The sequence below is a fragment of the Sturnira hondurensis genome, unplaced genomic scaffold (genome assembly GCF_014824575.4).
Source record: "Sturnira hondurensis isolate 20B ecotype Veracruz unplaced genomic scaffold, ASM1482457v3 Scaffold0016535, whole genome shotgun sequence".
Classification (NCBI taxonomy): Eukaryota; Metazoa; Chordata; class Mammalia; order Chiroptera; family Phyllostomidae; genus Sturnira; species Sturnira hondurensis.
Genome location: NW_028089166.1, coordinates 1,281,987 through 1,300,111, shown reverse-complemented (window position 1 = coordinate 1,300,111; position 18,125 = coordinate 1,281,987).

Here is an 18,125-nt window from a genome sequence, read left to right as displayed (position 1 = left end):
AAACAAAGCAATAGGTGTTGGTGGAGGTACGGAGCTTTCATGATCAGTTTGGGCATCAGAGCCATTAATGAAGATGATGAACTGCTCCCATCACCCCTATCTGTGTTCTAGCTACATGGACTTTGCACCTACATGGTTTAGGGGAGATAGACGGGAGGTAAATCACATCAATTAAAAGTATTAATGTCAAGCCATCTTACATTTATAGGGAGAATATATATCTTCTAGCCAAATATTCTTTTTTTAATATTTATTCATATTTGTCAATGTCCTTGTTCAATAAAGAAATCTCCATCACTCATTAAAAGCACATATTCTAGATGATTCATTTTTGTTGGTTTATAACCTCGTTTGATGATGACAACTAGACTAATGACTTCAGAATGATTTGCTATATACAACTAGTAGAAATTTGTGCAAAGTGAAAAACTGGTCTGATTCTAATTATTAGAAATCTTCCCAATAGAAACCAGTCTAAATATTATATCATAAAAATAAAGTGCAGAAGTAAAAACAGTGTGTTATTCTCTGATAACCATATGGTAAATCTAAAAATCCATAACAATATTTTTAAAAGCCCTTTCTACTGGAAATTTTAAAATATTACATTTAAATTCAATAATTAAAGTTAAAAAATAAACCAAAATTACATTGTTTTTAAAAAGAAAACCTGATACATTATACAGAAATCAACTTACAATAGATCATGGATTTAAATGTAAGATATAAAACTATAAAACTTTTGGAAACAAGAGAAGAAAGTCTTTCAGGATTTAGGACTAAGAGAAAAAGCCCTAGACAACACCAAAAGCACACTCCATAAAAGGAGAAATTGATAAATTGGATTTTATCAAAATTAAAAATTGACAAAGACCCTGTTAAAAGGATTAAAGGACAAACTACATATAAGAGAAAATATTTTCAAATTATATATCTGAGAAATAAATAGTATATATAAACAACTCTCCTATTCAACTACCATGAAACAACTGGTCCAATTAGAAAATAGTCATATATCCTTGCTGAAAAGGATATATGATGACAAATTAGCACACAAAAGAAATTCAACATCATCATTCACAGCAGAAACATGGCTGGGCCACAGTACCACACGTCTATCGGAATGACTAAAATGTAAAGGGATGACATCACCAAACACTGGCAGTAAGTGCAGTAATGGTGCATCACTCCTTTGTTGCAAGTGCAAAAGCAGCTTTCTCTGGCCCCTGGGCTCCTCTGGAGAAGGACATAACAGTTTCTTATAAACATAAATATGTACTTACCAAGTCTCAGCCTTTTCACTCAAGGATGTATCCCAGAAAATGAAAATTTAGGTTAAAAATCCAGCTTGAGAATACACACAGCTTTATTCCTAATAGCCCCAACTAGAAACACCTGGAATGTCCTTCAGCAGGTCAATGATTAAACAAATTGTGGCATATTCACACCATAAACTCTGCTCGAAAATATAAAAGAACAAATTACTACCATACACAACTTAAATGGATCATAAGTGAGTTTTGATGAGTTAAAAAGGTACAATTTCAAAAGGTTATAGAGCATATAATCTCATTTATATAGCATTCTGAAAATGACAAAATAACATGGAAGGAGGTGACTGTAGCATGAGGGGTCCTTTTGATAGAGCTATTTTGTCTTTTGACAGTGATGATAGATAAGAGAAGCAACACAGAATAAAATGCATATAACACACATACAAATGAGTGCATATAAAACGAGCAAAATTTGAGTGATTTTGGTAGATTTTATTAATGTCAATTTTCTGGTTTGGGTATTATTCTACAAGATATTTCCATTAGGGAAACAGTGCAGGATGTACAGGACCTCTTTGTATTATTTATTACAACTGCAAGTGAATCCACAATTATTTCGTAATCATTTATAAAAACACATATCATCAGAATTCATATAAAATAAGGCAGGGAAGTGGGCTGAGTTCATTACATTTTTTATACTGTCTCCTGTTGTTGTCCTCTCATCACACCCCATTCCTCAAATATCAAGCAAGCTTACTCAACCAAGGGTTGATTACACTCAAACTTTCATGAAATTAAAAAAAAATAGGAGCCAGAAATACTAAATTCTTGATTATATACTAAGCAAAAGTGACTGAATCTAAAGAGAAATTATATATGATTAGAACTTCAGGGGATAATTCTTAATGTACTCACAGTTATGCACACTGCCATGTATAATGCACATCAGTGTGTTGTGTGCATTTTACACGGGTACCATCATACCCATGGTACATAATAAAGATACCCATGTATAGTGCACATCCTTATTTTTCCCTCAGAAATGTGGGTGAAAAAGTGTACATTGTACATGGCAAAGTATGCTAACTCTACCCTGAAATTATAGACAGCCCTTAGTCTTTTTAATATTTTTTAAAACTGACTCAAGATTTTAAACGGAAAACCTTATAAAATGTAACCATCTATGTCTAATCTCATTTTTCTATTACTTGTCATCAGTTATATATTTTCTATGCCAGAAATCTACATCATTGCTACTAACACTGACATTCTGCAAGTGAGGATTGCAGTGGCCTATTGTCCTGGAAAAGGTTAAACTTCAAGGCATAAATAAATCAAACAGGTTGAAATAGTATCATCCACCATGTTGAAATGCTTTAATACACCTGAAACAGTTTTTATGTTTTTCTCATTGCATTGTGTTATAAACCCTAATAAAAATTTTCTAGACCTATGATACCGTCACACACCCAAATCTCAAGATTCTTATAAGGCAGAACGAATCCCAGGCATGGCTTAGAAAAATGAAATCTGATTCTTTATTGATTGCACTTGTTATAAAAATGACAAAGATTTTATGTCACAGGTTATATTAATATTGTCTTATGTGCCCTAAAGATAATCGTGGAGGTAAAATATGCCTGTGCTTTTAAAAATAATGAGTCAGTTTTCTCTCTTTTAGACACATAACTCAGATTTAATGCTTAGTTTTATATGCATGGCCACAGTTTTAGAATACTTGAGGAGGACATACCATTTACATTCACTCCTCTGGGATTCAGGCTTAGAGTCAGAGGCTTAAGCAGGAAGTATAAGAAATATACATATAGATGAGATTACAATTTAGAATTAGTATCTATCAATAGTTTTACTCACAGCACCATTATGTGTAACTCAAAAAGTGTATCTCAATCTATAATCATGTATTTCTGAGGTACATTTTATTCTCTTATGCTTTTATTTCTTAATAATTATAGTTAACATTTTAATGACAAGTTTATCTTGCTAACATATGATGTAAGTTTGGCTATAACCTTTTTTGAGTCTGATTTTCCTATTACATTTTGTGGTAGTTTCTCGAAAATGTAAAGGCTGCCTGCAGTACCATGGCCCAACAGCTTTTCTTCAGAAGGTAGCGTATATGCATGCCTTCTGTGCATTTTCTGATGGACAGAGATTCCTAGAGATTCCAGAATCCAGAGATTCCTGTACAGGAAGAGATTTCTCTCTGTGTGTCTCTTTTCCTTTCTCCCTTCCTTCCTTCCCTTCCCCTCTTTTTTTCTTCTCATTTTAATCATTTAATCCATGGCATTTTTCTTGTCTTTCAAGCTTCTTTGACGTTGGTTGCAATGATCTCCCTAGTACATTACAGTCACTCTCTTCTATAAGATGGTCGCCCAGGCCTTCCTAACCTCCAACCTAATATTTTCTTGGTCTGGCAGAGATTCTTTATAGTAATTTCAGGCTTTTATGAGACATCCTTCCTTCTTGCCAAAAATGTTAATACTTGCTTTTTTGTTTCCTATATTTTTTCATTTTTGTAGTCTTTAATGATTCCTAGTGTTTGCCTTTTCTCAGGCACGATTGAATTGGGTGCAACTAAGGTAATATATTTAGAATCATTTAACTACAACATGAAATTACAGTAGTATAGAAAGAAAATCTAATTTGCATCAGCTCCTTTAGTATATTACTAAAAAATACACACATCCACTCAATAATTCATTACTATTTAATGAGTAATTAAACAACATTTGGATTTTATTAAATTTACATTTTATAACTTTTCAATTTATGGAACAGTTTCAAGGATGGCTCAGATAGTTCTCATATACTTTTAATCCAGCTTCCCCTAATGTTAACGTCTCACATAAACATCCTGTATTTGTCAATACTGCTGACTAAACTATAAACTTTATTTGGCTTTTGCCAGGTTTCCAGTGATCCTGTTTTGATGTTAAGATCCAAACCAGAACTGCACGTGGCACTGGTCACCATGACACCATGTACTCCAACCTGTGACAGCTTCCTGTGTCTTTCTTTGTCTTTCGCAATCTTTCCTTTTTGTATATTTTACTTGCTCTCGGCTCTCATGGTAGTTAGGGATTTTGACTTCTCCGCTCCCATGGCAGTATATAAACAAATATGAACTACATTCCTCTCAGTGTGAGAGCTAAGAAACAAATTTAAAACCCACATTTTCATAATGTGTTACTAATATTATGCTTGGTTGTTTTGATCATTGTTAGTGTGTGAGCAGGATTTTTCCCTTCTCTCTTTCTTGCTTATCCATTTCCTTGTACTCAATTGCAGTAGCTTTAATTAGTCTAAGTTTTCTATATAGTTTTACAATATTATGCATATTTTTAATGTAGCTTCAAATGCTTCAGAAATCAGTTAGATTGTAAATAAGCAATCAATAGAGAAAATGGCCAATAATGAAAGAGTAGTGAGTTATAATTTGAAAAAGGTTAGAGAGAATAAAGGGCATACCCTCCAAAGCCAATTTATTTCTACCCGCTGTTCCCCAAAAGCTAGGTAGCTGAATTGATTTATAAACAGCTCTAGTTTGTGAATTTACATAAAAATTCACTGTATTCACAAGCAAGTAGACGGTTTTTACTTTCTTTGACTTAGGGGTGTCAAACTCATTTTCATCAGGGCCACATCAGCCTCATGGTTGCCTTCAAAGGTCCAGGTGTAATTTCAGCTCTTTAAAAGTTAAGCAGTAGTTACATTTATACAGTCTTAAAATTACATTCGGCCCTTTGAAGATAACCGCGAGGCTGATGTGGCCCTGGTGAAAATGAGTTTGACACCCCTGCCTTAAATTAATTTTACACATAGCATATTTATGGATATAACAAAATCTAAAGTATATTTTTCTTATTCAGAAGGTATTAATATAAAAATTCTCTAATTTGCCTTCCAAAAGATATTTTAATCAAAACAAAAAATACCCATGCGCCCTGGCTGGTGTAGCTCAGTGGATTGAGCGTGGGCCTGCAAATCACACGATCGCAGTTTGATTCCCAGTCAGGGCACATGCCTGGGTTGCAGGCCAGTTCCCAGCAGGGGACTCGCGAGAGGCAACCACACATTGATATTTCTCTTCTTCTCTCCTTCCCTTCCCTTCTAAAAATAAATAAATAAAATCTTTAAAAAACACCCATGTATTTCAATATACATTTATGAATGCAAACCTCTTAAATGATTTTTCCTTTTATATTAAACTACAAACATTAGATTGTAATGAAATAATAGAATATACACATGCACAGTGTTAATATTCCAACAGTCTTGCAAAGTAAACATTAAATAACAAAGAACCCTAAAAATCCTGGAAGGAAACATAGGCAATAGAATCTCAATATCTCTCATAGAAATTTTTTTGCCAATATTTTTCCCAGGGTAAGAAAAATAAAAGGAAAACTACACAATTGGGACTACATCAAACCAAAAAGCTTCAACACAGCAAAAGAAACCGCATCAACAAAATGAAGATACAACCCACTAAATGGGAGAACATATTCACCAAGTATATATCTATTAAGGGGTTAATTTCCAAAAAATATAAAGAACATATACAACTCAAAACCAGGAAGACAAACAATCCAGTTAAAAATGGGCAAAGGACCTGAATAGACATTTCTCTAAAGAGGACATGCAGATGGGCAATAGACATATGAAAAAAAATGCTCACTGTCACTAATCATCAGAGGGCACAAATTAAAAACACAAGGCGATATCACCTCACACCTGCCAGAATGGCTACTATCAATAAATCAACAAAAAACAAGTGCTAACAAGAATACAGAGAAAAGAGAACCCTTGTTCACTGTTTGTGGGAATGCAGATTGATACAGCATTCCCTACAGTTCCATACTGTAGGGAACAGTATGGGGTTTCCTAAAAAAAATTTTAAATGAACCTGTCTTTCAACCCTGAAATTCCACTTCCAAGGATATATCCTAAGAATCCAGAAACACTAATTCAAAATAATATGTGCACCCGTATGATCATAGTAACATTATTAACAATAGCCAAGGTCTGGAAGCAGCCCAAGTGCACATCATTTGATGAATGAATAAAAAAGCGATGGTATATTTACACAATGGAATACTATGTGACCATAAAAAAGAAGGAAATCTTATCTTTTGTGACAGCATGGATGGACCTGAAGACTATTATGGCCAGTGGAATAAGCCAGTAAGAGAAAGACAAATAACACATAATCTCACTTATATGTGGAATCTAATAAACAAAATAAACTGATAAACAAAATAGAAAGAGAAGTATGGACACACTGAACAGGGTGACAGCTGTCAAAAAGGAGTGGGGAGGGGCGGGCCTGGGTAAAGAAAGGAGAGGGATTAGTCAAAGAACATGTATGTGCATGACTCACAGACACAGACATTGGTCTGATGGCCAGAAGGAAGTGGGGCAGGGGGCTGGGTGGAGGCGGGCAGGGGGGCGGTAAATGAGGACTTCTATAATAGTGTTAACAATAAAAATAAATGTCATTTTAATGTAAAAATGTGAATTAATCTTAGACATGGATTTGTTTTTATAAAGGAGAAAATAATAAATAATTGAGGACTGCTAAATGTTTTAAATGAAACATTTAAACAAACATAAAAATTCCTTATGATTTACAACTCTGTGTGCCATATATGTAATCTTCAAAAAATATTTAATGATCCTGCCCCAGGAATTAAAATATTAATAACAATTAAAAATATTTCTTATATATAAAAATAAAAGTAGGGAATACTAATAAGATAATTCAGAAACTGGCTCATCAATTGAACACATCCTACTTATCTACAATATCTTTATTAAATTATAAATAGAATAGTCTATCAATTTATCTTTAATAAACTTTATATTTTAAAAATTATACAGACTATCAAAATCTGCTACTTTTAATACTTAAATTCCATGTAAAAATCAATAAAAATGCAGTGCTTAAAAAGTACTATTGCATATATCTTATCCCTATCTATATATCACCTATCTATATCTATATATTTACCTATATGAATATCCACATCTGTGGAGAGAAAGTGATTAATTTATTTTCAGGAATTAGCTCACACAACTGTCTTGACAAGCCCAAAATCTGCAGACAGGCTAGAGACCCAAGCTAGAAGAGCTGGCGCTGCAGTAGGGGTCACACGGCAGCCAGCCGGAAGCTGGCAGCATTCCCTCTGCTTAGGAAACCCTCCGTGCGTTTCCTATTAAGTTCTCCTATTGATTAGATGAGAACCACCCATATTCTGGAGGGCAATCCATTTTACTAAAAGTCTACTGATTAAAGTGTTAATCTCATCTGAAAAAAATACCTTCACAGCAATATCCAGGTGTTTGACAAAATATATGGGGACTGTGGCCTATTAAAGATAAAGCATCAATTTAACTATCACAATACATCAACCCCAAATTGCTCTTTAGCAGTTTTCTCCTTATCTTTCTTAAGAGCACCAATACTCATTCATTGTTTAAGCTATAAAATCTTTTCCCTCTTCTTTTCCCATTAATTCATCCTTCCCTGCCTCTATACTTCCCCTGAATCCATTATATCCAAGAAATCAGTAACTTCCCCCTAGCGTCAACTGTCCCACAAAGATCATCAGAAAAATATTTTTATTAAGTAAAACTGAGTTTATTAGACTTACTGATAAATTGCATTAACTACTTACTAATTAACTAGAGCAAGAGAGAATTCCTCCTTGAGAGTCTTAATAGTGTCTCAGAAGAGGCAATATGGGGAAGGTATTACAGTTTGGAGTCCAGGTCCAAATGGTGTTATATGGGCTTTTCAGTATGGAGTATTGGTTGGAATTTGGCAAAATTCATGATAAAATACTTAAGGATTGGTGGGCTCAGTATAGAAAAATTGTGGAGGAGTTTTGGAAAGCAAAGTGGTGCCTGAGAAGCACACTGTTTGTGCAGGTGAGCAAGATGCTATCTTAATGCGAGGGCCGTTTGCCCAGGTGAGCAAACTGCTAACACATTATGTGCAAGGACTTTGCGAACAGTGAAAGTAATTACTGGTGTACAGCACTACATTCTTAATTTTAAAAAATCCTGGAATAAATGGTTAAGTCATGTTTCACAATGGATCTGGATTCTCAGTTCAGTTGCGTCTTCTCTGCATTCTCTTTCTTTTTAGGTTTCTAGTCATCATCTTCATTGCTTCCTCCTCTCTCCTGGTTGCTTAGAAATGTTTATGTGTGGTCTTCTAATTTCCCATTCAGACACACTTTCACATTGTTTTCTCTAACTTGTTAGAACAGTTTAAACTGCCAATCTTATACTGTAGTTATCATAGTAAAAGTACCTTGATGTCTCTTATTTAAAAGTCACCAAAAAGTGTAAGAAGATTACACTGAGTCTTCACTATTTCACCTTGGTTTATTTCTCCAATATTTTCCCAAACCAAATATCTACATATAATTTTTGCTCTAGGCATAAGGAATTTAGAATTTCCCCAAACTCCATGATAATTTCAGGCAGATCTGCTTTTGGGACCCCACTAGTTTACCCTGAAGTAATGAGTTATTTTCCCCACCTCAATAACTATGAATTTCTTAAAATCAAGCATAAGCATCTTTTCTCTTCTGAAGCATATTTGGATTAACACTATTAGAAATGATCATTTGCTGTTTTCCTATTGTATCTAGTTAATAGGTCTTTAGCTCTCACATGTTATTATTTATGTTTATGTTTATTTTATACTATTATACTGATAACATCTTAAACACAAGGCTTCTGTATTTCTCTCTTTGTGCTGATTCTAGCAAAAGACTAAGCACAAAATATATTGTTGAATAAAATATCAATGGGATACTTATAAAAAAGGGATTTAATTTAATAGAATCAGTAACTTTACTTTTAGGAAGTCTCTGAACACATAAATCAGTTATAAAATAGTGTAGGTATCTGTGATTACATCCTAGGCTCTAAAATAATCAAGTGTATCCAATCATATTCAGTATTCAAGGCCTATAATTTTATGATGTCATACTCAAATTTCCATTTTATACTGAAAAATAAACTAGAACACAGATGTTTCAATATGTTACATAATAAGGCATTCTTCCCAAAAGAAGAAAAATCTCCCTAGACATAGAGGAGGATTTTAGCCTGTTGTTTTAAGAAATAAAAATCTAGATTCTAAAGCATACTTATAAAATCTGATTAAAATCCAGATATTTTTATTACCTATGGTATGCTAGATTTCTTTTTTCCAGACTTTTTAAAACTGTTTATTTTGAAGTAGTTTTAGACTTGCAGGAAGTGGCAAAAATGGTACAAAAATTTCTCTTTTATTTCTTCTCCTATCCCCCTTACATGATCACAATATAATTATCAAGAATGGGAATGCAAAAAGAACATTACTCTAAAAAAACTGGTGAAATTGGAGTAAGGTCTGTAGTTTAGTTCATAGTATGCTAGATTTTTAATTGCATATTCATTTAATCTAAAAATATAAATTAAATTCATACCCAATTGTTCAGTCTATATCATGTAGAATTTACTATACATGTTTCAGGGCTGTGACTTGCAAAATTTGTCTATTAGCTAAATGCTTAAAGAGACTGGCAAAGGAAATAGACTTCTAGGAAATCCAGGAAGCTCAGAGAGTCCTAAAGAAGTTGGACCCAAGAAGGAACACACCAAGGCACATCATAATTACACTAGCCAAGATTAAAATGAAGGAGAGAATTGTAGAAGCAGCAAGAGATAAGGGGACAGTCACCTACAAAGGAGTGCCCATCAGACTGTCAGCTGATTTCTCAAAAGAGACCTTACAGGCAAGAAGGGGCTGGAAAGAAGTATTCCAAGTCATGAAATCCAAAGACCTACAGCCAAGATTGCTTTATCCAGCAAACTTTCATTTAGAATGGAAGGACAGATAAAGTGCTTCTCAGATAAGGTCAAGTTCAAGGAGTTCATCTTCACCAAGCCCTTATTATATGAAATGTTAAAGGAACTTATATAAGAAAAAGAAGATGAAAATATGAACAGTGAAAGGACAGGAAACTCACAGTTATTAACAACCACACCTAAAACAAAAGCAAACCAAGAGGACAGGTAGATCAGGAGTGGAACCATAGAAATGAAGAACACATGGAGGGTTAGCAACAGGGGAGTGGAAGGAGGAGAAGGGGGGAGAAGGTACAAAGAATAAGTAGCATAGGTGGTAGGTAGAAAATAGACAGGGGGAAGGGCAGGAATACTATGGGAAATACAGAATCTAAAGAACTTGTGACACATGGACATGAACAAAAGGGGGGAATGGTGGGGGAGGGATGGGCAGGGTGGAGAGGAGTGAAGGGGGGGAATGGGACAACTGTAATGGCATAATCAATAAAATACATTTTTTAAAAAGAGTTTTTTTTTTCAAAAATAGACCTTGGATATACTTACTCAGTGGTGGATGTATGTGCATCTGTGTCTGTGTGTGTATGTGCATTGGTGTTGGATGTTGGCTAGCAAATAACCAAAAGTTAGATACATGCAAAAAATCATTGACATAAAGTGAGAAAATTAAGCCTACTTACAACACTTTTCAAATAGTGGGGATTTTTATGCATATGTTAACACTGAACTTTCTTCACTGACATTTCAAATTTTAAAACAAATTTTTAACAAACACTACCCAGTTATTTACAGGCATCAGAGGAAAGGGTAGAGTTTTAAAAAATTTGTTGTTAAGTTTTTCTGGAAATTCAGCTTTAATTTCATTAGGATCTTCATGAGAGTAATGGAAGTAAGATGGAAAAAGATGTAATGCATTTTGTCCTTTGGGCTTTGTAAGAGAAGAGTGTGTTAACTATGGACTTTAGTATTTGATCTGGAATACTGTTGTAACAGCTACAACAGTATTCCAGAATTAAAAGAAAAATTCCATTTTTGAGGGGAAATGATAACTTTATTTTAGATATCATGAATGTGCAATTGTAGAGATTCTACATTGGATATTTTCTATTGTCAGAAGTGAAAATAAGATAATTATTAGTAGTAGTGAATTCAGAAATTATTTCTATAAAGGCAAACTCTGAAACTATGGTAGATTATTTCTCATGGGAAGCAGAACAGGAAAACACCAACAGATCATGGCTTTGGTCTTATGAGATGTCCATACTTGAGATCAACGTGAAGAGGAAGAGCTGGTGAAGAAATAAAGTATCATTCAGATGACTAGAGAACAGGATAGTGCATTAATATGTTAATACATTATTATTTAGAAGTTAAGACAAATTCAGTTTACACTTGTCCTAATTTAAGAACATGTATATATATTTTTATCAAACTTAAGATTCCTATCTCATTTTTCAATGAGATTAGACCCTGAAAAATGATCCACATTAGCAAATACAAATTAATGAATAGTAATCACTCACTAAGCTTTTCTAAGCCACACAATTTCCCAATCTTCTACAAGAGCAGAAACTAAATTAAAAACCAGTAAGATGGAAGATGTTTACAGAAGTGTAAAAGTATAAATGTGTAATAATGAAAAATAGTCACCTCTAATTTCATATCTCTGGATCATAATGAATTTCTATACTACATGAAGCAAATGTTTTCTTGCTGAACTTTTTGACTAAAAAGGTCACACTCATTATTGTATATTTAGATGAAAATGTGATATTTATAATGAGATCAATTAAAAAAAGAGCTCATTGAATTTCTTTTCTATGTCTGACCAAATTATTGACGAGCAATCAGGAAATTGTTGGTCTGAAATCTAATTGTCAATGAAAAAGAAATTGACCTGAAACCAAAGCAACATTAAAGTGACAAAGTAATAACTCTTACATGAAAGATTTGCTCTGAAAATCTAGTTAACTCCCTTAAGTTATAAGGGAGTTAAGAAGTTAACTTCCTTAATGTAAGTTATATTAAGTATCATTTATTGGGCATTTACTGTATATAAAACACTTTGCCAGGCAATGTATGTCTTGCAGTGGCATTTAATTCACAGTCTCTGTCACCCATAAATTTAGTCATGTAGAAAAATAAATCAAAAGCATTTATAAATGTCAAGGATTTAAAAGTAAAAAGCTTAGTAAATGAGCATCTGTGAAAATTCTGGAGTCTCAAAGGTGTAAAGTAGATCCCTAGCTACTCCAAAGTTGGGCTTATTTTTGATATATTCTAGCTTCTAAGATAATTCAAATATAAATTATGAGTTAGTTGGGTTAATAATACTAAAAATAACAATATAATATCTATTCCAAGTTGACATATTATTAATTTCTAAGGTAATGATAGAGAAAATTTATGCTATTAATTTTAGAAAGAAGATATAACAAAAAACAATAATTTCATTGCACTGATGAAAATATTGTTTTGGGCCATTGTTGAGTGGGATGAAATGTCAGATACTACCTTTCATATGTATTACTGTTTGTTGTTCAATTTTGAATAAAGCTTAGGTGAAAAATCAAATCAACTCATAAAAAGAAATTGAAAATAAAGAATATATTATTAGCCCTGGCTGGTGTAGCTCAGTGGATTGAGCACGGGCCTGCGAACCAGACGATCGCAGTTCGATTCCCAGTCAGGGCACATGCCTGGGTTGCAAGCCGGTTCCTTGCAGGCCAACTACCAGCAGGGGACGCACAAAAGGCAACCATACATTGATGTTTCTCTCCCTCTCTCCTTCCCCTCTAAAGATAAATGAATAAATAAATAAATAAATAAAAGAATATATTATTAAATGTGTTCAAACTTATATCATGAATACAAAAAAAATTGTGCAGAAAAAACTTTTGCACACAGTATTTAATTCTGTTTTTCACACACACAAGCAAATACCCCCATTCAAGATGTTCCTTTTGTCCCAAAGAGTTAGACAGTAAGCTTAGGCTGCGTGCTTTATGCCTCTCCATACTTGCTACATGCCAAATTGTATTTAAACATATTTTTATGATGAATTAAATTAGTTTATTAATTCTCATTCAATTTAGTGAAGTACTTTCCATTTCTGGAAGGTTTTTGCAAAACACAATCTTCTTAGGCATCTGGAGAGAGTGAGTGACTCATGGAGAAACTGAAAAATATGATAGATTACCAAACATTCTGTCTCACTGGGGACAGAACTTTTTTCTAATCTACACAGTACATATCAAACAGATGGAGTGTGAAAACAAATCTTTGCTCTGGGTGGTCTTATCTTTTCAGCCAAAGCAATTCACATATACCAACCAAAAATATGTATCCAATAAGTCCTCTGAAAAAATTTCAGAGTATTTCTCAAAATATTTGTCTAATTTCTGTCTGATGTTCAATCCCTTGTCAAAATAATTTAGTTTCTGGAAATTAATTACTACATAAAAAGAAACTACTGTGTCAAAAATTCAGCCTTATTGAGTTATTGAAAACACACTGTGATCTAAGTGTGCAGTGATAGGAGAATAAGGAATTTATGTTTCGTGAAATTCACAGACTCTTACTCAGTCAACTACCAGCACAGGGTCATGCAGAAAAGTAGAAAGTGTTTGCTATGCAACATTTGGTGGGGAGAAGTAAATATATGTTTCTACGTATGTGGTGATTATGACTAAAAAATATGCATGGAATTACAGGAAGGCTAGTGCTGAGTATGAGAAAAAACGTTCCACTGTTGGGTTCAACATCAATTTTTGGTTTAAAAACATAGTTATGTTGCCATAATCTTCTCTGTATTATAATCAAAATGTTCTTTAAATTTTATTTTGTTGTTTAAGAAAGCATTTCACTTTTGCTTCAACTCCTTGGCTGTTCTCTGATTTCTGCTGCTGCACCACCGTGAGCTGACCTCAGTGAAGTGGACAGCTCGGGAGAGGATTGTGCACTAAGTCTGTTAGCACTTGTCTTCCCACAGGCTGTTTGTGTACTGAGTTATCTTTGTATATTTTTAAGCAATTAACAATTTTAATTTAAATAATGGTGTTAATATAATACCAGTGATTATTCCTCATCTCTGTACAATATGAACAAAGTAGTTCTATAAATTTCCCAAAATAATAATATGAATAAATATAACATGCATTTGCAACTCTAAGATACTTGTAATGTTTTCTATCCTGAGCATTTAATTCTTTTTGTTGAAAGGGAAGGCCAAAAGTATAATTCATCAGAATGATTAACCTTTTAGGTTAATGTGATTTTGATTTATTTATTTGATCTGGTGTTTGAAGACAAAAAGAAGAGAAAAAGAAAACTTATAGTGGATTGTAATATAACAGCCTTGTGGAAGAAAGTACATATTTACATGACACAATGAAATATGTTCTCATCTAGGCTTACACACATAAAATCATCCTGAGAGTACATTATTAACTTTTCTTTACACATGAGACTACTTGGAGTTAGAGAGGTGGCTCAGTTTGCACTACCGTTTTAAATTACTAAATGAGAATTTAATGGATTTTATTGTCTTAGATCTCTGGATAGGACAAAATTTATCTGAGTATATTAGTGTTTATGTGGGTATTTAAAGTTTTAAAGTGAATTACTTTAATGAAACATATGAATAATACTGTTGGGGACATGCAGATTTTGAATGTGGTATGCAAAAACTGAAATTTGAAACAAACAAATTTTGACAGGGCTTATATGTGTAAGTACGTTAGACTATGCTTTTATGCCCACAGAAAACTGAATGTGAATAAAGTGGGAATTAGAAAATGTCAGGAAGTCCTATGGTTCCAGCAAAATGATCCAGAAATAGTCACTCTAAATGTAAGTTTTTTAAGAAATAGAATCTCTAAAAAAACATCCTATTGGTTAATATTACTAAAGTATTAGAGAAATAAAAATACATTTAAATAACAAAAGGGCAATATAAGTAACCAGCATCTGAAAAGCACTTAATCAGGCCTTCACAAAAACAGATTCCAATTACCATGTGTCTATTACCTGCAAAATGGAGAGAGGAGAGTGAGCATGAGAGATGCTTGGCCTGACAGAACAGTGTGGAATTTGCCAATCAAATATCTAAAAATTATTCAGCTTTCTGTGCATTGCTCCAAATTGTTTCCATACTTGTCCTCTGGTATATCAATACCCCCGAAGCCCTTAGGGGTCAACACAGTGCAATTTGGATTGCACCGGAGAAGCAATCTATACTGGAACTGAGGATGGGAGTAATTAGGGGTTAAGACAAGTATAGAACATACTTAGGAGACAAGAATGAAGCCTGTTTTGATGGAGAATGTTTCCATGTTTTCATATGGAAACTTACTTCACTCAGTAGTACAGAACAGAATTACAAAGGGCATTAAAAGCTTAAGGGGGTTTTATGCAAGCGACGAAGGAACAGCTCTGCAGACCTTAAGTGAGAAGCAACTAAGACTAGGAGTGTTTACCTTTAAGGGGAACATAACCAACAAAACAAACAAGTAAGCAAAATATAATCAGAGACATTGAGATTAAGAATAAATTTACAGTAACCATAGGGGGGGTGGTAGGGGATGATGGGAGGAAAGGGAGAAAGGGGTTTCAGGAACAAAGGACACAAGGACAAAACAAAGGGGGTGTGGAATCAGGGGAGGGAGGTGGGGAGAGCTGGGGCGGAGGGAGTGGTAGGGAAAAAATGCAGACAACTGTACTTGAATGACAATTTTTAAAAAAGACTAGAAGCATTTAATCTCCTTGACTCTGTTTCAAATACCTCAATCTACTCAGGACAATTTTATTCATTTCCCAAACTACAGCTCTGGAAGTATCAATGGCTAACTAAGTTTTCTAAATATTTAGTTAGCTCAAGTCATTTCTTTGTTATGAAGTATATACACAGGTAAAACACATGACATGTTTTTAAAGTTACTATTAAAGACCATATAGAAAACCATAATGAAATGGAAAAAATTATATCTTAGCATGAGAAACACACTAAGAGTGGGAATGTATAATGCATATATACATTATCTTTCCCTTATTATGGGCATCTGAAATTAAAAAATAGTTAATATCCTGCTGAGTTTAATTATACTTCAAATATGTTTATTTCCAGTCCTGGCTGGTGTAGCTCAGTGGATTGAGTGCAGGCCTGCGAACCAGAGGATCGAGGTTCGATTCCCAGTCAGGGCACATGCCTGGGTTGCGGGCCAGTTCCCTGCAGGCCAACTCCCAGCAGGGAACGCATGAAAGGCAACCATACATTGATGTTTCTCTCCCTCTCCTTCCCCTCTAAAGATAAATAAATAAATAAAATCTTTAAAAAAATGTTTATTTCCTCTTCAATAAACAGTGAAATTTACAGTCATGCATTTTATAAGATTTAATTTAAATCATAGCTACTTTTAAAAATAAAACCATATGAAAACAGATAAAGTAATACCAAATCTTGAAGATAAAATGAATGAGTGTTCACTTCTTGCTGTGTGAGGGGATTCTCAAATTCACACTCCGGCTTCGCATCTGAGGCGCACCCAGCCCTTTCAGGGCTTCCTGGGGAGAAAAGTTGATTCACCCTCATTGTGTAATAATTCCTACTATCTTCTATGCTCAGAAACTAGTGACATCTAGTGTAAACTTTATTTTGTGTATTTTCTCCTTGGATTCATAATATTTCAGAAGAAAATTAAATACTTTAAAGCAGGAAGAGAAAACTTTAGATAAATGAGGTTGGATATTTTCCTTTGTCTTCAGTTTCAAACCAATAAGCTATTTATTTTATAAAGAGTTAGAATTAATCTAACATTGTTCCTTAATTTTATCAATGACTTAAAATTAATTTATTCTGTGATAGAGACCCTCCTTGAAGTTTTACAACCGTGTAACAGAAGGAATCTAGATGCTTACTCAGGTGTAAAAAAAGAGACAGAGAGTGAATGCACATAGGTACTGGACATACCGGTTTGTCCTACTTTTCCCTTATAGTTCCACTGGCAGCCCTACTTAGATGAATTATACAGAAATATTAATTCAAGATTGATTTTTTTCTCAAGCCTAAAACAGAAATGGCTTATAAAACTGAGGGTGTTAGAATAAGTTAATTGAAGGTTGAAAAAGATAAAGAGATCTTAAATAATAAGATGAAAATAAATCAGCAACAACAGCAAAAAGAAAGAAAAGAGAAAAAAGGAAGGAGGGAAACTGAAAGGAAAGAAAGAAGGAAGAAAGGAAGGAAGGAAGGAAGGAAGGACAGCAAAAGAAAGTGAGAAAGAAAGGAAAGAAGGAGAGAGAGACAAAGAAGAAAGAGAACGAAAGAAAGAAACCTGCCCTTTATATATATATATATTTATATATATAAATATATATAAATATATATATATTTATATTTAACCTGCCCTTTAAATATATATATGTATGGAAGACTACTATGGTAACTATAGGGAGGCTGAATTTAGGTGGCTTTAGAATATACAATTAGAATTTACTTCAGGACAGTTAAATTAGTAAAAGTCCATAAGCATTGAGTTTGAAGATTTAAAGACATTCTACTTTATTCAAAGTCAATGGAGGCAATTAATTTGGGAATTATTAAAGTAGTTCCTTAAATATATGCTCTATTAATTTCTTACTGATAGTTCAGCTAAAATCATAAAATATGATCAAAATAATTATTATATCTACAAGACTACTATTTTAAAACTGTGAGTGTAACTGAATAAATTATGTTATAACTCCTCTTAAGAACTGGATTAACCAAAAGACTTAGTGAGCGCATATTCGAAAGTGCCAGGCACTACAGCCAAGAATGTATGTCTCATTAGCCTTATAATCCCACAATGCAGATAATAAAATTGCTCTCATTTTGCCAAAAGGAAACAACGGTTTAGAGTAGCTGACTTGTTTGAGGATATGACAGATGTTAGTTATTAAAACAGGTATTAAAAATCAGAA